Source organism: Bos indicus x Bos taurus, chromosome 4 (assembly GCF_003369695.1).
Source record: "Bos indicus x Bos taurus breed Angus x Brahman F1 hybrid chromosome 4, Bos_hybrid_MaternalHap_v2.0, whole genome shotgun sequence".
NCBI classification, from domain to species: Eukaryota; Metazoa; Chordata; class Mammalia; order Artiodactyla; family Bovidae; genus Bos; species Bos indicus x Bos taurus.
In genome coordinates this window covers 50,045,554-50,066,910 of record NC_040079.1, presented here as the reverse complement: position 1 = coordinate 50,066,910, position 21,357 = coordinate 50,045,554, and the positions used below count along the sequence as shown (strand labels likewise).

The window sequence follows — 21,357 nt, the reverse complement described above, 5'->3', positions numbered from 1 at the left end:
TTTCCTGACCACCCACTAAAGCAAATTCCCCCCAGTAACACTCCATCCTTTTATTTTCTCCTTCGAATGTCTCAGTCTGTATGATTTGTATCTATTAATTTACTTCCTTGTTTATTGTCTGTCCTCTCAAAAATCCCACGAGGGCAAGGACCTTGTTCATGTCATTCACACTTTATAACCCTAGAATGGAGCAATGTTCCTGGCATATAATAAGTGCCCATTAAAAAATGGGTCAGTTACACTTGATTGAATTAGTCCTAGCTAATTCTCTCCATTTCTGCATCACCATCAAGTTTTTAAGTAGCCCCAACCACATGGGCTGGGAGGATGGACATTGGACAACTTGCCCGGCCCCTCCTGTTGGCCATCTCTGCTCATGGTTACTCAATCATTTTGCGAAAAGAGAAAGCAATTTAGCCAGCAACAGTCCAGGGTGGCATGTCTTGAAGACCACGCGCCTTCCTCTATTTTTCTCTTTTTTCCTTCTGGTCTAATTCCACTGGACTGTGGAGGATGAGACTGGAGAATGATGTTAAAGTCATAACATTCATCATCAAAAACAGCAACCCAACTAAAAATTACAGAATGTTAATGATGGGGCCAGACACTGTGTGAAGAGTGCAACATGAATCATCTCATCTAACCCTCAAGAGAGCCCCTCAGGCAAGTCTCACTACCTCAGTTTTACAAATGAGGAAAAAGTATGCAAGGTCATAGAGCTAGTAAGTGATGGAACCAGGACCCAAACCCAGCTAGCCAGACCCAGGCAAGCCCTCATCCTCCCCACACATCCAGCACAGCATCCAAGTCACATGCTTAGAAATAAATGCTAAAAAGAGAGCAATGAGAGGAGAATACTAACCAATAAACAGAATTATTTAAGTCTCAAATGTTTCAGGGATGTGGAGATTGGAGGCAGAGTTCTGTCTGTACATGAACTGGGAAAGTTCACAGCCATACTTCCAGAAATGATTTTTTCATTCTCAGAAAGGAGGTAATATTGAGACAAATGTAGTGTCTTCCTCTGAAAGACCTCTTTCAGGGTCATTAACTATAAAGGAGGACCCCTAAGAATAACTAGAGGGCAACAACAATCCAATTCAATGAGCAATTACTGAGAGCCCATTATGTGAGAGTTCTAAGTTTGGTCCTGACAAGGGCTATTTTTAATGGTTAAGGCACACGCCCTGAGTTCCAAGATGTAAAGATCTCCAGATACAGACATGAAACAAACTTCACTCTATGTGCCAGAAGAAATAGCACTGGTAACAGGGTTACAGGAAGGAGGAGAGTGCAAAGGGAGAAGCCTCATGAAGGAAAGTAGGACCTGACGAGGCCTTGATGCTTGCATCAGGCAGGGAAAACAGGACCAGCCTGGGCTGATTAAGAAGTAGCACCACTGGGGAATTCCCTGGTGGTCCAGTAGTTAGGACTCCATGCTTCCATTGCAGGGAGCACAGGTTCAATCCCTGGTCGGGGAACTACAATCCTGCCAACTGTGATGTGTGGCCAAAAAAAAATAGAAGGAACAGCATCACTTTCAGTAGACCTAAGTATTCAGCCCCCCAGCAGTGGAGGGGCTGCGTTGACAGAATGTCATGAGGAGGTAAGCTGGGAAGAGCTCTAATGGGCATCCTAGGATGGGGAAGTCTTGAATGATGAGAGGAGGAATGCTGACTTCTCCCAGAAGGCAGGGATGTAGTACTCAGAAGCCTGCCATGATGGTGATGATTCATCTGGGGATGGGGTGGAGGATGGACTGATAGGCTGTGAGCTTCATCAGAGAGCTGCTGGAATGCATCAATCAACAGAAGAGATCATGGACTCAAGGTGGGCGGGAGATGGCCAAACACATTTGAAAATAACAAGAAGCAGAACCCTGAGGATTTGGTGGGGAGGGGTGAAATCATTTTTTGTGATACAATGGTGTCTTGGTGTTTTGTGTGATACATTTTGTGTCTACAATGGTGGACACATCATATATTTGTCAAAACCTGGAGTGTACAACACTAGGAATTAAGTGAACCTCAATGGAAAGTACAGACTTTGGGTGACAGTGTGTCAATACAGGTTCATTGACTATAATGACATACATACCACTCTGATGCCAAGGCTGATAACAGGAGAGGGGAGGCAGGTTATACATAGGATCTCTCTGTACTTTCCATCAGTTTTGCTGTGAACCTAAAACTGCTCTTAAAAATCAAATCTATTAGGACTTCCCTGGCAGTTCAGTAGTTAGGACTCCATGCTTCCACTTTAGGGGGTCCCAGTTCAATTCCCAGTCAGGGAAATAACACTCTACAAGCTGCACAGCCCCGCCCCCCCCCCCACCCCCGCAAAAAACATCAGGTTTATTAAAAAAGATGTATGGGGACTTCCCTGGTGGCCCAGTGGCTAAGACTCTGAGCTCCCAAAGCAGGGGGCCCAGATTCGATCCATAGTCAGGGAACTAGATTCCATATGCCGAACTAAAGATTCTGCATGCTGCAACAAAGACACAGCACAGTGAAATAATTTTTTTTTTAAAAAAGACGTATATATAAAAAAAAAAAAGATGTATATAACAAGAATAACTTGGAGACAGCATGATGGAAGAAGGGCGTCAAGAGTGACTCACCAGCAGCAGACTGGAAGAAGACTGGGGTCACAGGCGGAATGGGGAAGCTGGAAAGGAGGTCTGTTTTTAGAGGTGAGAGAGAACAAAGATGAGTTCAGCTGGGAACAAGCCAGGATGATGGTGGACATCCACACAGAACAGCCTTCAGGCACCTGAAGAACAGTTTGGGGCTCAGATAAGAAAAGGGCAGAGGTATGCAAACTGGAAACAAAAGTAAGCACTACATGTTCCTCTTTTAAAGTGATAAATTGTCTTTCAAAAAGGAAAATCATTGCAACACACCGGAAATAGCCTTCCCACTCTGTCGAAAGAACTCTTGCTGGGGAGGCAAGTTTATTTACAAAGGAAAACAGCAGCACCAGGGGTTGCGATATACTAGTCACTTTCAACTCTGCCCAAAGTGACATCAGTCCAGATAGGAAGAACTGGCAAGTTATCTGAGGGACAGCAAGAGGGAGATTTCACTTTTAAGCAAACAGTTTCCCCTAACAAGGTTTTCCAGGTGGCACCAGTGGTAAAGAACCCACCTGCCAATGCAGATAGACCTAAGAAACCTGGGTTTGATCCCTGGGTTGGGAAGACCCCTTGGAGAAGGAAATGGCAACCCACTCCAGTATTCTTGCCTGGGAAATCCCATGGACAGAGGAGCCTGGTGGGCTGCAGTCCATATCGTCACACAAAGTATCGGACATGACTGAAGCAACTTAGCACGCATGACTGCCTAACAAGAGTAGGAAGGACAACGTGAATGCCAAACAGCCTGACTCCCAATCCTTATTCTGCCCCTTGCCCAGGGAGATTGTTTCACATCTCTGTGCCTCAGTTTCATCATCTGCAAAATGGGGATAATGGCCTGTTTCATGGATCAGCTGTAAAGATCACATGAGTACATGTGGAGCTCAGCTACTGTCACTGATCATTACTTTCTAGAGTTTTCCAAAACTCCTGAGGGAGAAAATGCTGAGGTCTCTTCCTGATTATCACAAAGCAACTGTGCCTTTTTAAAAATATCCCCTTCAAGTATCTGATTTGTCAGATGGGACAGGAATATTTACAGAAGCAGAACATTTTAAGTCTATATGCTCTGAAACAGCCCACACAAGAAGTGCACACCTTGGCCTTTCCCTGTGGCACAAACTTACACACAGTTTCTTGGCATTGGCCTTGACCCAAGAAGAACGAGATAACACATAAAGTTATTATGTGTTAATAACTGTTAATAGTGGGTAAAATGCCAAACACAATATTCCTTACACTAGCTGCCCAAAGCACTGACTGCAATCCAAAGCATCTGACTCATATCTGTCCACAGATCCAGTCTGGCAAAGGTCTCACCTCAGAGGTCACATTTTTTCAAGGTTTCCCAACCATCAGGGAAAAGCGCTAGTTACAAAAAGCCAGCATCAGGTCTGCACTCCCCCATAAAAGGTGAAGCTGATCTCCCAGCGTAGGAATTTTCAGGTGTACCTGGGCAGAAGCAGTCCCAATTCTCAGGGTCTGATCACCCAGAGAGAGCTGACAAAAAGGCTCCACATCCCCTGCTTTGAGACACTAGAATCTAGAATCTAGGGCTGTGGGAACACCTGCCTCCTCCTCAGTGGTCCCAAATGCCACTCTCCAATAAACAGGGCTGATGTGTCAGTGAGGCAGGGGAGGATAACGATCAGTAATAGAAACCTCCTCCCTGTGTCTTGTGTTCATAATTTCTAAGGAGTTGTGGTTCCCTACATATAATGCCCCTTGTTCTGTTCTGCACTTTGAACTGTTAGGGTCTGTAAGTCTGAGATGAACTGGAGAGCATCCATAATCATAAAGATAAAGAGAAAAGACCCTGCAGCTCATGGGTAAGGGAGGAGGGTGAGGGGCAGGGCTGAGAGACCAAGAGAAGGACCCGGGAGATGATGGAAGATCAGGAGGCCCACAAGGTAACTGCTCAACTCATCTAGTAAACTCTTCTGAATCAGCAGAGCACGTGGTGGGGTAGATTTCTCAATCAGTGAAAGATTTCCCCATCGGTATGGAGAAATGGTCTTGGACTTCTCTGGTGGTCCAGTGGATAAGACTCTGAGCTCCCAAAGCAGGAGCCCTGGGTTCGATCCCTGGTCAGGGGACTAGAGCCCACATGCCACAACTAAGAGTTCCCAATGAACAACTAATGATTCCCATGTGTCACGATTAGAAGATCCAATGTGCTGCAATGAAAACCCAGTGCAAACAAATTTTTTTTTAAATCTCACATATGTGTATATATGTTTTAATATCTATAATTTTGGTTTTGACATTCAATCTTTAGTCTAAGTGGCATTTACTTTTGTGAATGGTGTGAAGCTTGGATCTCATTTTTTTCCTAACCGGATCTCATTTTTTCCTAATTGGACCGATAACAGTCCCGATAAACTTTACTACCGTAAATTTAATCACATGATGAATTTCTATCTTGACAAGGGAACTAGGTCTGGACTTGCTATTTCTGGTCTGAAGTAACGTATTTTGACGTCCAGTTGAACGATACATTTCAAAATATATTGCCTATTAGTATAATGCATTGATATTTTCCCAGGAAAACTTCTATCAATTTGTAAAAATTAAGTGACTTTAAAGTGCTGGCCTAAACTAACAGCAGGTTCATGACCTATTAGTCTTATTTAGTCACTGGAGCATCAAGCTTTGGCCTGACTTCCCAGTGATTCACACCCTACATGGAAATCTCAGACTTCGTGGAATTTCACTTGAATTTACAAATCCCTTAGCAATAACTTTCCAACACTACAATTCGACCAATAGGCCTGAACAGCATCCTTGTGCCTTAACCAATATATGTTGACTCCTTCCTTGCTTTCTCTCAAAACAAGTTTTATCCTCCTGGCTCTTATCACACAGTGTTGTAGATTCCCATCTTAAATCACTGCAGAGTGGTTCAGCTAACAAGATGACATGCCAAAAGATGATGTATTTTAATAGTGCTTCCAAGAAACTTTGTTGGCCTCTCCCACACTGGGGAAGAGGGTGGGAAAGCTGGGAGTCTTTGGCTTTTTGTAATTCATTCACCTGGCACCACTCGTTCCAAAGGGAAATATTGGGGTGTGATGGAAAGAGTATGAGACTGGAAGTTAGGAAACCTGAGTTTTATAGTCCCGTTTCTATTTCTAAGTAGCTTCATAGCTCAGATTAAGCTATTTGTAAAATTAGATTATAGGAACAGAATAGTCATCACCAAATTTTCTTTCTACCATGAATGACCCTTTAAGAATCTAAAGGAAGGACCTCCCTGGTGGCCCAGTGGTTAAGACTCTGCACTTCCACTGTAGGGGGCACAGGTTAGATCCCTGGTCAGGGAACTAGGATCCCGAATCCCATGCAGACAAAAAGAGAATAAATAAATGAAAAAGTATTTTCAAAAAAAGAGAATCTAAAGTAAGCTGTGGATTCTCACCTCTAGAATAATATACTCTTGTACAAGAGTATGAAATCATATGTTTTCAGGGAGTTCACAGACTCCCTAAAGCCTATCTCTGTATTCCCAGGGTCAAGATCACTGAGACCTACCACAAACTTCTAAAAAATAACACAGAAGACAACAGAAATGTATGTAGAATCACAAAACCTTAAGCAAAGTTGAATCATTTCCAGAACTAAAAGCATCTTCTTCTCCTCAGAGACTGAGAAAGGGAAGAGGTTTCTTAGGGTAAAATAAATGGAAATGCCAATTAAGGGCTGCCCTTGATTGAGGTCTGGCTAAGCCCTTTACCTACATTCACAGAGGAGTGCCTGAGGGACAGGACCCATTCCAGAGCCAGGCTGCCTCGTTCAAATCTCGGCTCCATCATTTATTAATTGACTTAGGCTTTGTGCCTGTTTCTTCTTCTGTTATTGAAAAGGGGAGAAGGGAAGGGAAAAAAAAAAAAAAACTAGGGCAGAATAAAAACAATACATATCTCAAGGACTGTTAATATACATATGGTACTTGAAATCAAGCCTTGCAGACACTAAGCCCTAAATAACAATTCCACGTTATAGAAATCCGGGACACATTTGCTGGGAGGTTAAGCTCTTGAGCTGAAGAGTTTAGGGAAGCCATAGATATCTTGATAACTCATTTTCCCTCAGATGTAAACAGAATCTGCTTCAGAGGTTTGTTTTAAGGATTAATGAGCCTGCCATGTTAAAAACTCTTTTCACAATCCCTAGCACATCATCAGTGCTCAGTAAATGTCAGCTATTGTTATGAACAATTCTGGGAGGCAAGGATTATCAGTACCTTTTTTAGTTCTGAAGAAAGGATAAATCAGAAAGTTAAGTGTTCTGCTAACAGTACCTCAGTTAGTAAATGATTATCCCCAGATTTCAACTCCAATGAATCTGAAACCAGAAGTTGTAACCACTATTACACACAACCCCTTAATTAGAACAGGGCTTAGAGAACAGAAAAGCTGATTCATACCTACTAATTTTAAGTGAGAGAGAGAGAGAGAGAGAAAAAAAAAAAGACTGTTGGTGATAAGAGTCTTTTATCCAAAATGCAGGGTATTTATTCTCCAGGGAGGTCAGTCATGACTGGCCAAAAGCCCTCATTTGCTACTCTTAGAAATGGAAGACTGAAAAGGCTGGACCATGGTCTCATCGATTTCAAACCCCTGGCAAGTGGTTGTTAAACCACAGCCGTCACATCAAAAGAGGAAAAAGAAGCCATTTCCTATAATAGCTGAACAAACAAACAGAGTTCTCTAAAAAGCAAGTAGAGACCCTAAGGCTGAGAAAAGTAATATTAAGAGTGCTCCAAAATCACATAGAAATGCCATAGTAGAACACAACATTAGTCTTTAAACATCAAAGTTTTATGCGGGAAGTAATGAAGGTGTTTATGTCTGTTTCCAATACCAAGCTTCAGGAGGCCTTCCCTGGAGGAAGTAAAATAAGAGGAAGTTCCTACCACAGCCCACTGTTGCAGGAGGAGAAGCAGACAGTCAGTCAGTCAAGAGACCCCTGGTGAAGGGCGGTGTCACCTGAGAGCCACACCCCACTCCTCCAACACCAGTTTCCTCCCTAGTGAAATAGTCACCTCAGAAATGAGAATGAAATAGACCAGCAGGAGAAACAGGGTGGTCCACTGAAATACAGGTCAGTGCTAATCACCTTTCTTCACATCTTCTATATATTTACTTCTGGGTATATGGTATTTTTTGTCTTTTTTCAAAACAGTCCCATTAGTCAATCTTAAATCTACCATGCCTTTAAAAAGGGGGGTACGGTGCTTAGCACTAGGCATCACTGATCATTGGAAGGGATGGTAGAAACAGCGGAAGCATCTCATTCAACTGCATCCTTGGAGTTTGGTCCATTAGACGGAGTAGCCAGTTCCCCGCTGTGGCTGCACTCATCCCTGCCACCCAGCCCACTCCCAGGGACGAAGAGGGACTTTATGCATTCCCAGCTTACCCCCACCCCTACGCCCCTAGAGGTGTGGAGAAGGCTGCGGACGGAGGGAGTCAGAAGCCCATCACAATCTAGGCCTGTTTCTGCTCTCACTGGCTGGATGACTCTGCTCCCTGGGGCCTTAGTTTCCCAGCCTTAAAATGAGAGGTTTGAAGGAGATCACATGAAAGCCTCCTGCCTGCTCTAAATTTCTAAACCCATTATTCTAATACATAAACGTGTCCTGCAGAAATAGAAGCCCTTACTGGCAAGCAGGACTTGTGGTTCTACGTCCCCCTGACCATTCCCCTCAATCCCCCGCGGACCATCTTACCGAAGTATGATACATCAGAACTGAAAAACAGGCTGTTGCTTTCCCGTGGTACCAGACCTAGTAATCAGTCAAACGTGGATTTTCTCTCGGGCCTTTTCCCTCAATCCCACAATCCCAAGAAAACCCCCTGCCTACCCCTCCCAATTTCTAAACTCAAAGCTACCCTTTCGTGGATTAAAAATACCCACCCAAACCCGGCCTGGTGTAAGGTGTCTCAGCACATTTCCCGCGCCCCGCCCCCCCTCCGCCGGAGTCCGGGATTCCACCTCTGCCCCACCTTCTCCCTGGGGTGTCTTTTTAGCCGGATCGATCCGATCCGTGCCCTCCCCTGGCAAACCAGCCGACCGATTCCTCTTCCCCGGCAGGAATGGAGGCAACGCCCGGCTCCAACCCCAGGAGACCCAAGCATCTTCCCAGCCCGCAGGGAGAGGCACCTGGGCGCAGAGGAAAGGGCCCCAAGCCTCCGCGAAGGAAAGGGCGGCCGGCTAGTCCCTGGTAGCGGTCCTCACCCGGCGGCGCGAGGGAGGCCTTCCCGGCAGATCGCCTGTCACTTACGGGCGGCACCTCCAGGCAGAGCCGGGCAGAGCAGGGCCAGCGGGCCAGCGGGTGGCGGAGTTTGCTGACTCAAAGGCGCGGCGGCGGCGGCGAGCGCCGAGGAGCGCACACGAGCGCAGCCCCGCGCTCCCCGTGCACGTAGCGGCCCCGCGCCCGCGCTCCGCGCCCGCTATCGTGGCCACCGCACCGCCCAACCCAGGTACGGCCCCGCGGGGGCCTGCCCCGCCCCTGCTGCGGACCTGGAAGCTGCCCTCGGCCCCCGGGGCTGGGGAGAGCTGTGCGGCCGCTGGGGGGCGCCACTTAAAAGCCACCAGGAGCTTGCTAACCCCGTCCCGCCCCCTTAGTTACTTACGGAGAGGATGGTTGAATGGGAAGAGTGATGGATAGATAATGGTACAGTGTCAATGGTAGAACCTAGGTGGTGGGCATATGGGTGTTTACCGAAAAATTCTTTCAACTTTTCTGTATGTTTGAATTTTTTCACAAGCCATCCTGGGGGGAAAGAAATGAGGTCTGTCAAGGTGGCTGAATCAGTAAACCGTTTTCCAAGTGGCATCTTGGGTTGCATCTGACCCACTTGTTCGCGTGGAAAGCCGCAATAATCACTTAGACCGCTAATGGGTGACTACATGACAGAATAATAAAGGCAGTGTTTTAAAAAATCCACTGAGTAAATGTTAAAGATTTTACTGGTTTTATTCAATGATTCATGATTAGTCAGCATCCAATTCAGCAGATAGGAAGAAGCGCTAAGGAGCTGTACAAAATAAAAGGCTCTTACAGACATAAGGCGGGGAGACAAGGAAATTATCCTAGCAAAAATCGGATTGGTCATGGCAAGATCTCTTTTTTCTAGGAGAAGACAGGGGTCTATCAGGGAGATAGTCACACTGCTGACAGGTTGATATTAAGTTCCCATTTTGTGATGTCTCAGCAGATGGCCATAATGGTAAAGAACCCACCTGCCAATCCAGAAGACATAAAAGAGCAGGTTAGATCCCTGGGTTGGAAAGGTCCCCTGGAGGAGGGCCTGGCAACCCACTCCAGTATTCTTGCCTGGAGAATCCCATGAGCAGAGGAGCCTGGCAGGCTACAGTCCATTGGGTCCCAAAGAGTCAGACGTGACTGAAGCAAATTAGTACACAGCGTAAGTGCTCACCGTAAGTGACTCCTTTCTGGGCCTATTCTCTCTCTTTAATAGGAGTCTAACATTTCATAATTTAAACACGAATTTTCCCACTAGACACAGCCAACTCCATTGATCATTCAGGCCATTCCAGGCTTACCTGAAAATATCCAAGTCTATATTCCACACTCAAATTGGCTTAACTTAAGAAAACTTCTAAATCTACAATGTTGTGTCTTAACATATGGGATCCTAATAATTCATTGCTGAATCTTGGATCACTTGTATTTAATTTCCTAAAATTGCAACCCAGCTATAACACACAAGTAAATGTAAATATGATCTCTTCTGAGAATCAAGTTAAATTGTCTTTTTCAAATTCTTTTCCCTATGCTGCACAAAGCATTGACTAGAAAACAAAATGCAGTATGTGTCTAAGATCCTAAGAGATTCTGCAAAATTAAAATCTTTCTAAGTATATTATCAACAAGAGCACGATTTTACAATGTGGGCAGAGCATTAAAAAATAAAATAAAAAACCTTTGGAGAGTCTATAGAAGTCATTTAGATATCTGACTTCCACAGAAAGGAAGAATATGAAAAAAATTCAGAATAGAATAAAGCAATAATGGATTTTAATCCACTCTATCAGGGTAGCTACTAGGTGGTGTTTCTAGTTTAAGAATTGTAATGTACAACCTAAATCCAGGGGACTGAGCTAAGTGACCACCACATTTTTAGATTGTGACTTTTTGTTATACTATCAGGTAAAAGACTGGACTCTCTGGTTCTTAAGAAATCCTAGGATGCTAATAAAATCACCATAGAATTGCTATTAAGAAGAAATCCTCTTGCCAGTCCCAATCCTACCTCAACTCTGGCTTCTAGGGTCAAGTTAACTGATTCAAACCCCAACTTTATCACCTCTCACTATGTGATACTGGGATAATGACACTCTCTGGGCCTCCTTTTACCATCTGAAAAAAAAGAGAGATGATAATAATAGCACCAGCCTCATAGGGTTGTTGTGGGGGTTAAGTGAAACATTTCAGGTAAAGCTCCTGAACTATGCTAGAACATTGTAAGTGCTCAATAAATTTTTATTATTATAACTGTTATTACAACATGATTCTTTTCTCTAATTTCTTTCATCTCCAAATACCCTTAGTTAGACATATTAAGGAAAGCCAACTGTATTCCCTACCTCTAACTCAAGAATCAATAAGAAGATAGAGTCCATCTGTCTCCTGGGAAAATTGCAAAATGCACAGACAGTAAAAACAGAATTTGCCTGGACTTGATCTTCAGCAGTTATAATTAATTGATACAATACAGTTATTCTATACTATCCAAAATTTACATGAATTGTCCTGCCTTCTTGAGAAACACTGTCATGGTACATATTCATTCTGCAAAAAGATGGTCTTATCATTCATCAAACAACTAATAATGAGATGTGAGCAAAAAAATTTAAACAAATAATTTCGATTTTGATTTCTCATTTTACATCATCTTTTTGCAATAATATGAAGACATACGGATTAATGTGAATAAAAATAATTTCTCTTGACTATTTTGATGGGAAATTAATCAGTCAATCTAAGAAAGAAATGGAAAATTTTATTAGTGCCAAATTAAGGATTATAACCTGGGAACAGCCTCTCAGGAAACTCAGAGAACTGTTCCACCCATTAGAGGTCAATGCATAGTTCCATAGGTTTTTGAGATAGAGGCTGCTGCTGCTAAGTTGCTTCAGTCGTGTCCGACTCTGTGTGACTCCATAGACAGCAGCCCACCAGGCTCCCCCGTCCCTGGGATTCTCCAGGCAAGAACACTGGAGTGGGTTGCCATTTCCTTCTCCATGAGATAGAGGGCTGTACCTTAAATGACCTATTAATAGTTTGCACAATCTGGATCTGCAAGTACCAAGTAGTAGGTCATCATGGTGCCTTACAAGATTAAGAAGGAATGTTATCTTTAAGGAGTTGTCTTCTTGGTGCTAGGAGAATGTTGTTGTTTATGACTGAGTAGGCATTTTTGCTGCTGGGGAGGTCTGGTCAATGTATAACACAAATACACAACGCACAGTAGAGTGGGAAAAGAAGGCCAAAGCCCAGAGGAATTTTTTTATGTTTAAATTTTCCTTAACTTGCCTTAGAATATGAGCTTTTATTTCATCATGATCAATCTAATGTGTTTTTTCAAAATACCTCTTTTATGCATCTGTCCCCCAAAAAAAAGCTAGAAAAAAGTTTTGAGATTGCTTACTTACTTGTAAGGTAAAGAGCTTTAGACTTCATCTACTCACTCCTCCATCTTCCTTATGTGTTTATTGACTACTGTTCTGTCAGTTAACACCCCAAACCTATTAACTTTGGCATTACCTTTGACCAACTCCCATCCCCTGATTCACTCAGGTCCAAGTGCTATATATTTCTTCTGAGTTAGATCTTGGTGTTACCTTCTACTTTCCATTCTCGTGTCTAAACTTTCAGCTCAAAATCATACAATAGCCTCTTTATGAAACTAAGCAGGACCCTGTGGGACTCTTTCCTGTAGCCCCTGTTTTTCTTGTTTGCAAGGAATAGACTCCAGCCTCCAACACCTTCCCTGAGTTCCAAAGGGTAGATTGGAACAGTTGCTAATCAGGGAAGAGAGGCTATGCAGAGACACAAAAAAAGATGACCTGAGGCCAGATTGAAGGAGGGCAGGCCCTGCAAACACCATGATCCTTCTTTGCAACTCCACCCTTGAACCTTTGCTATAAAACTCCTCACCAAATCCTCCCAGTTTGGGACACACGGGTTTTTGAGGCACAAACCATTTGTGTTCCCATTTGCCTGGTAAATCAATAAAGCTATTCTTTTCTACTTCACCCAAAGCTCTGTCTCTGAGATTCGATTTGGCACTGGTGCAGAGGCTGAGTTTTTGGCATCATTTACAATGGTCTGATTAAGTAGTTTTCAAATATTTTTAGCAACAGGATATTTTCTTCACAAGAACCTCATTTATAAACTAGTGAAACCAGTATTTCATTACTATACATTTATTAGAAGAATTCAATTTTATAACATTCAGTTCAGTTCAGTCACTCAGTCATGTCCGACTCTTTGCGACCCCATGAATCGCAGCACGCCAGGCCTCCCTGTCCATCACCAACTCCCGGAGTTCACTCAGACTCATGTCCATCGAGTCAGTGATGCCATCCAGCCATCTCATCCTCTGTCGTCCCCTTCTCCTCCTGCCCCCAATCCCTCCCAGCATCAGAGTCTTTTCCAATGAGTCAACTCTTCGCATGAGGTGGCCAAAGTACTGGAGCTTCAGCTTTAGCATCATTCCTTCCAAAGAACACCCAGGACTGATCTCCTTTAGGATGGACTGGTTGGATCTCCTTGCAGTCCAAGGGACTCTCAAGAGTCTTCTCCAACACCACAGTTCAAAAGCGTCAGTTCTTCAGTGCTCAGCTTTCTTCACAGTCCAATGCTCACATCCATACATGACTACTGGAAAAACCATAGCCTTGACTAGATGGACCTTTGTTGGCAAAGTAATGTCTTTGCTTTTGAACATGCTATCTAGGTTGGTCATAACTTTCCTTCCAAGGAGTAAGCGTCTTTTAATTTCATGGCTGCAGTCACCATCTGCAGTGATTTTGGAGCCAAAAAAATAAAGTCTGACACTGTTTCCCCATCTATTTGCCATGAAGTGATGGGACCAGATGCCATGATCTTAGTTTTCTGAATGTTGAGCTTTAAGCCAACTGTTTCACTCTCCTCATTCACTTTCATCAAGAGGCTTTTTAGTTCCTCTTCACTTTCTGTCATAAGGGTGGTGTCATCTGCATATCTGAGGTTATTGGTATTTCTCCCGGCAATCTTGATTCCAGCTTGTGCTTCTTCCAGCCCAGCGTTTCTCATGATGTACTCTGCATAGAAGTTAAATAAGCAGGGTGACAATATACAGCCTTGACGTACTCCTTTTCTTATTTGGAACCAGTTTGTTGTTCCATGTCCAGTTCTAACTGTTGCTTCCTAACCTGCATATAGGATTCTCAAGAGACAGGTCAGGTGGTCTGGTATTCCCATCTCTTTCAGAATTTTCCACAGTTTATTGTGATCCAAAATCAAAAGTTTGTGAATGATTCTTGGAGTCTCCTATCAGGGTCAACATCCAATTTATTTCTCTATTCGATTGCTCAATACTGAGAAAATTCTACTCTATGCTGAGAAGTATTTGTAAATAATAAGAGCTTGGAGAGGAGTCTTGAGAGTCCCTTGGACTGCCAGGAGATAAAACCAGTCAATCCTGAAGGAAATCAACCCTGAATATTCATTGGAAAGACTGATGCTGCAGCTGAGGCTCCAATACTTTGGCCACCTGATGCAAAGAGCTGACTCATTGGAAAAGACCCTGATGCTGGGAAAGATTGAGGGCAGGAGGAGAAGGGGACGACAGAGGAAAAGATAGTTGGGTGGCATCACCAACTCAATGGGCATGAGTCTGAGCAAGCTCCAGGAAATGGTGATTGACAAGGAAGCCTGGTATGCTGCAATCCATGGGGTCACAAAGAGTCAGACACCTGAGCGACTGAACAACAATGAGTGGTTGCCCTATGGTTATAGTTTATACCAGAATGACTGGTCCTGCTACTCATTCATCACTTGCAAGTGAACTGTTTCACCACCAGACTTCCTCTTACGGGAATGCACAGTCTTGGGGCAACTGTCAATCAAGGGTGGTAGGGGAGGCAGGATCTGAGACCCAAGTGAGCCAATCAGACTCTTCTGGAAATTTGAATTATGAGGGAAATAGCATCAGATCAGGAAATTAATTCAAGTTCCCAGTGCTGTGAGCCTGGGTTCAATCCCCAGTTGGGGAACTAGATACCCCATGCCATAACTGAGAATTTGCATGCCACAATTAAAGATCCCACAGCTAAGACCCAACGCAGCCAAATAAATACATAAAAGCATTGGTTTTAATGCCAGATTTTACTTCACTATTACAGACTAAAAATAACAAATTTGTTGGTTAAAACTGACCAAAAACAAAGTGTAGCATTACTGAGCATATCCTGAACATAAATCCAGGCCCAAGTCATGTAACTTCTAGGCCTTTGATACAAATTGCAGTACAGTATAATTACCACCAACCTCAACCAAAGAGCCAGTGGAGAAGCCCATCATCTTGGATAAAGCAGTTAGAGGTTCCTGCTCTGCATTTATGGTAGCCTTTATTTTACATCTATGGCACTACTTCTGGATCATGGGTGCGTAACAGCCAATAGCCATGTTGAGATAGTAGAGTGCAGTAGTTAGGGCTCCAGAGTCAAAGGTTCAGTTCTAATTCCAAAACTTTTACTTGGTAGCCAATTGACCTCAGGCAAATCATTTCATCTCTCCCAACCTCAATTTTCCTATCTGTGAAATAGGATCCACCCTACAAGGTTAGAATTAGGAGATAAAGTATATAAATAACTTGGCCCAGTTTTGCAACAGAATTTTTTAAAAACTTCATAAATATTACTTAGTGTGCAGTAAAATTCATATTTTATAGCAAGACAAAAAGACAGTTAAACGTAGAAAATTATCTCTGCCCTTTGGCTTCTTCTCTCTCCCCTTTTGTGCACTGTGTGTCTGCATTATGCATAGACCAATCTGCACCATTTGGGGACATTCTCCTACATCAACAAGATAACTCCTTAAAAGATAACATTCCTTCCAGATCTTGTTAGGGGCTTAGATCAGGATGTGTAAACCATCCGTAATATGCATCATTTAGTGTACAGCCCTTTGTCTCAAAATATTTGTATAACTGTGCCCTGACATGTATATACATGCTGCTGTGGTACACAGGCTTCTCTAGCTGTGGAGCATGGTCTTAGTTGGCCCGCAGCATGTGACATATAGTTTCCAGACCAAGGATCGAATCCACACCCCTTGCACTGGAAAGCAGATTCTTTACCACTGGACCACCAGGAAAGTCCCACGTGCCCTGACTTAGGGGAATAGTTCCCAGAGCTTTCTGAGATGTTCTTCCAGGGTTCTAGTCCTCAGATTTGGCTTGAATAAAAATTTCCCACTTCTTTCTTAGATTAACTGTTTAATTTTATATATAAATATAGGTATTGATATATGGTCTAGAAGGGCAGCCTCAAACTTTGAACAGATGCTACTCCTGAGAAGAATGACCCAACACTGCTGCTGGTCCATGTAACATCTTTGTGAGAATTTTTTTTTTTTAAGCTTCTTTTCTTCCAGACAATTTACTGCCATCTGCTGGAAAACTATCATTTTAAAATGTTAAAACTGACTACCCTGTGCCTAGAGATACCTAGCATTGTTCAGGACACAACCTGCACAACTGTGCTCCATGACCCTAGAGGCCATGCCCTTTATGGGTAATGATTGAACTTCTTATAATGATACTGAGATCCAGCTACATTCTGAGGTTTATTCAAAGCAAGTTAAGTTGGCCACATGAATAAACATTAGTTTTCAATGTGTTAAAATTTAGCACATAACACATTTCAGTGTACAAAAGTGGCTGGGTGCCAAAGCAATGAGATTTGTGGGTTGTCATTGCCAGCATCACAGACTCAAAGCTTACAAGTGCTGGGAGGGCTTAAGTAGTAGCAAGCTTGGGTATCAGATAAGACACATTTATTACCTCTCAAATCCTTCCTTTTAGATGGCTGCTGCTGCTGCTGCTAAATCGCTTCAGTCAGGTCTGATTCTGTGAGACCCCAGAGATGGCAGCCCGCCAGGCTTCCCTATCCCTGGGATTCTCCAAGCAAGAACACTGGAGTGGGTTGCCATTTCCTTCTCCAATGCATGAACGTGAAAAGTGAAAGTGAAGTCACTCAGTCGTGTCCGACTCCTAGAGATCCCATGGACTGCAGCCTACCAGGCTCCTCCATCCATGGGATTTTCCAAGCAAGAGTACTGGAGTGGGTTGCCATTGCCTTCTCTGGTTTAGATGGCAGGAATGCAATAAATTCTTGCATAACAAAGTATCATTTCTCAGTAGTCCCAGGCATCCATTTTCTTGCTTTTCTTTATGTTTCAAATATCGTTTTGAAGCACCAGGAATTGGTAAGCTACTTGCAGCCATTTGCTCATAACAGCTTAAAATATTTTTGCAATGTTGATTTAAATTAAGTATTAAATTAATTAAGTTACATTTCTATCTATGTGGATTTAGACTCACATGGTCGAAATGTGATGCTAATTAGCAGTGAATGTTAGAACTGTGAAGAGTATTGTTCGTATGAAAGTATTAAATAATATTCCATTCAGTTCAGTTCAGTCGCTCAGTTGTGTCCAACTCTTTGTGACCCCGTGGACTGCAGCATGTCGGGCCTCCTTGTCCATTGCCAACTCCCGGAGTTTACTCAAATTCATGTCCATTGAGTCAATGATGTCATCCAACCATCTCAACCTCTGTCATCCCCTTCTGCTCCCACCTTCAATCTTTCCCAGCATTAGGGTCCGTTAATTCACCCAAAAAGAAATCAAATTTAGAATTGCCAGTTTATTGAAATAAATTAACAAATTTTATGTTTATTAAACAGAGTTTTGGGTTTTTTAAACTTTAATAAGTGATATTGAATGTTTAAGAAGAATTAGCTTTTAAAAAACACTGGAAACATTCAATAAAAATATGTTCAAAATTTGTTCATTTTGACTAAGGCTACATATAACTTTTAATTTTTTGATCATTACTGTCAATAGAGGAAAAATTATGTAAAAAGATTCATTATGATAATAAAATTAGTGATTTAGTTAAAATAAAGTTTTAAAAAATCTTTATGAACAAAGTGAAGTGAAGGAAAAGTCACTCAGTCGTGTCCGACTCTTTGCGCCCTCATGGACTATACAGTCCATGGAATTCTTTAGGCCAGAATACTGGAGTCGGTAGCCTTTCCCTTCTCCAGGGGATCTTCTCAACCCAGGGGTCAAACCCAGGTCTCCCACATTGCAGCCAGATTCTTTACCAGTTGAGCCACAAGGCAGGGAGGGATCTTTATGAACAAAATACAATAATTTATAAATTATAAATGTATTACTTTATTGCTCATACAAACATCACCAACCCAACAGAACATCCAGATATGCTCAATAATTGAATTTAGTTATCTTTGGTATTTCACTAAACGTCAATCACATAAAAACATGACTATGAATATATTTTTCAATTTTGACATTAGGAAGTTTGATCTGTCAAAGTAGAAGAATAGATTATATTTCATTTAACAGTTTGTCAGGTTGATTTATAACTGGTAAATATTTAGACATATGATATGCCTGTCTTCATTTTACTCTTGGCCAAGGACCTATAAACACATTTATGGAGCTATAAATGAATAAAATAAAATTAATATCACACTACATAGACGTATCATTTCAAGATGCATCATAGACCTAAATGTAAAAGGTAAAATTATTAAGTTCTAGTGAATATTCAGAATGCTATTTGTTGAGTTTAAGGCATTAAAAGCATTAATCATCAAGAAAAACTTGATAAGTTGGACAACATTAAAATTAAGAAGTTCTGTTCATCAAAGGATACCATTAAAAGAGTAAAAAAAAATTAACCAGAGTTGGAGAAGATGCTTGCAATATATGAAATCTGACACAGGACTTATATTCAGAGTATACAAACAACTCCTAAAAATCAATTTTTGAATAGTCGGACAACTCAAAAGAAAAATAGGCAAAATCTTGAACTCCCTAAATGATGATATTCAAATGAATGATAAACATATAACAAAGTATTCAGCCTTATTAATTATCAGAGAAATACACATTAAAAATGTCAACTAGAATACGACTAACAATACTAAATTCTGCCAATGATGTGGCGCAACTAGAACTCTCATAATCCACTTGGGAAAATCCTTTGATGTCATCTATGTAAGCTGAACATACACATACAATGTGGCCTAGTAAGTACATTCCTGGATAGATGCCCAACATAAATGCACATACATGTTTCTGAATACATGTAAGGATATACAGGAAGGTTCTTAGCAACACTATTCATAATATCCCAGCTGTCAATGACCATGAGCATCAGGAGAGAAAAATAAATTGTCGTGTATTTGAAATGGAACAGGACCCCATGGTCCTTCCCACCATGCCCTCCACCTGCCTTTTGCTGTGGAAAAATTAGCCAAAAAATAAGTTTAATCAGAGAAGTGAGAAAACACAGAAACAAAGAAAAATAGTCCAACAAGACTAAATAATAACAGTTTAGTCACTAAGCATAGTAAAAAATCTTTAGTTCCTCTTCAAGGGCCGTAGATAATAATCTGAGCCATATCCTGTGAGCTGTCTTGTGGATGCTGAAACCCCCCACCAGGTGGAAGAAGTTAACTACATAATGACCAGACTATAGCCGTGACATAAGCTGCCAGAATTCTGGGAACTAGCCTCAAGAAAATGGGAATAAACCAACCCTAGAACTGAAGATTAACTGTACTTAAAACAATCAAGATGACACGTCCTGTTTCAAGATGACTGTCAGAGCTGGCTGTGCTGTTTCCACACGTAGCCACCTTCTTCCGTTTATAAAAGCTCTTGCCCAGTGGTTGTCAGTGGTGGGGCAGGGATGGGGAGAGTAGGCCTTTGGACAGGAGTCCACCCTTCCTCACCCTACACCCTTGGTTCCCAGAATCCAAAATAAAGCAAACTTTCCTTTCCACCAACCTTGCCTTTTATCTGCTTTTGAGCAGCGAGCAGCCAGACCCCACTTTCAGTTCCATAGTCATACAACACTGAGAGTGAATGCACCCACTGCTATGCACGATGTGAAAGACTCTTATCCCATATTGTTCCGTGAAAGAAGCCAAACTCCGATACAAAACAGGCAAAGTCATCTGCAGCATTAGTAGTCATGGCAGCGGGAGGTTGTGACTGGAAGGGGAGTGAGGTAATATTCTATTTCTTGACCTGGCTGGTGTCTACACAGGTGCATATGGAGAATGGAAGCACAGAGAGAGATAAAGATCTGATCAGATTCCCCTCACACATCTCACAGCTCAGCCTTTGCCAGCCAAGAGACCACTGTATCTAATCTCCCTCCTGTAAACTCTTTATGTACTTGGTGCTCAGTCGTGTCCGACTCTGAGACCCCATGAACTATAGCCTGCTAGGCTCCTTTGTCCATGGGATTCTCCAGGCAAGAATACTGGAGCCATGCCCTTCTCCATGGGATCGTCCCGATCCAGGGATCAAACCCGCAACTCTTACATCTCTTGCATTGGCAGGAAGAGTCTTTACAGTTTGAGCCATCAGAGAAGCCAATGTAAACTCTTTATACTCCCTCTAAAGGTTCTTAGAATTTCCTCTTGGGAATGGGAAACTGTTGACTCCTAGCTGAAGCGCTTGGTAATTCTCCAGGACGAGGTCCTCAGGGAGGGTCAGCAGTGCTCCACTGTGTGAGATATCTTCCCCTGACACTCTGGCACCCTCGAATAACCAGTGAAGTCAAGTCTGTGGTTTTGCTGGTCCTAACAGTGGTCCTGGCCTCCCCTTCATGAGAGTATTTTTTCATTGCTTCAGTATTTGGCAGTTTTCACTGCCTTTGAGGATCCTGATAAGCATCACTGGAAAATTTAGATACAGCTTTAAGAATTTCCCTGCTCAGCATTTGGATATTAAAGAAATGAAGTGAATGGATACTTTTTTTAAAAAAGAAAAGAATTCCCCCGCTCAATATTTACATAAGCAAGAAGAGCAGCATGAAGAATTTGAGCAATATGACTTCCATGAAGGTCTTCATTCCTCTCAAGTAAAATCTTGCCTGGGCCAATGTCATCTGTTTTCAGCCCTGTGAAGCTTGCTTGAGCCAGTAATGAATGATTTTATTTGGTTGAACCTTTTTTTTTTTTTTTTAGTGTGGGCCCTTTTAAACGTTTTTTTTTAATTTGTTACAATATTGCTTCTGTTTTTCATGTTATAGTTTTCCGGCCTTGAGGTGGGTGGAATCTCAGTTCCCTGACCAAGAATCAAACCTGCATCCCTTGCAATAGAAGGTGAAGTGCTTTCATGCCTTTCTGATCTGTATGTGGTATCATCAGTTTCAACATTCCAACCAAACTTGGGATTGGGATCCATTCTATTTTTTTCTGAGTGGCCATAACATATTCCCTTAGCAAGTGTCCCTTGTATCATATTCTTAGGTAAAATTTGTACAGATGTGCTACAGATTCACTAGGGTTTAAAATAACCCCAGGTGAAGGCCCCCAAATGAACTCCATGTATAAGTACAAAAAATGGTACATTTACGTTAATGGCCAAATCATAA

At 42.3% G+C, this 21,357-nt stretch overlaps 1 protein-coding gene across 6 annotated transcripts in view; it reads right to left on the bottom strand.

The window, feature by feature from the left end:
- Positions 1–9,097, bottom strand: part of SNX10 (sorting nexin 10) — a 67,796-nt gene extending 58,699 nt beyond the window's left edge. Inside the window, exons 1-2 of one of the 6 annotated variants that reach the window (XM_027539375.1) lie at positions 8,876–9,077; positions 2,621–2,772 (exon numbers count right to left, since the gene is read on the bottom strand). The gene's annotated coding sequence lies outside the window, so the exon portion shown is untranslated. Of the gene's footprint in view, positions 1–2,620; positions 2,773–8,800 lie in introns of all 6 variants that reach the window. The other 5 variants (XM_027539376.1, XM_027539377.1, XM_027539373.1 and 2 more) reach the window with 5 other exon arrangements.
- Between the last annotated feature and the right edge of the window lie 12,260 nt (positions 9,098–21,357).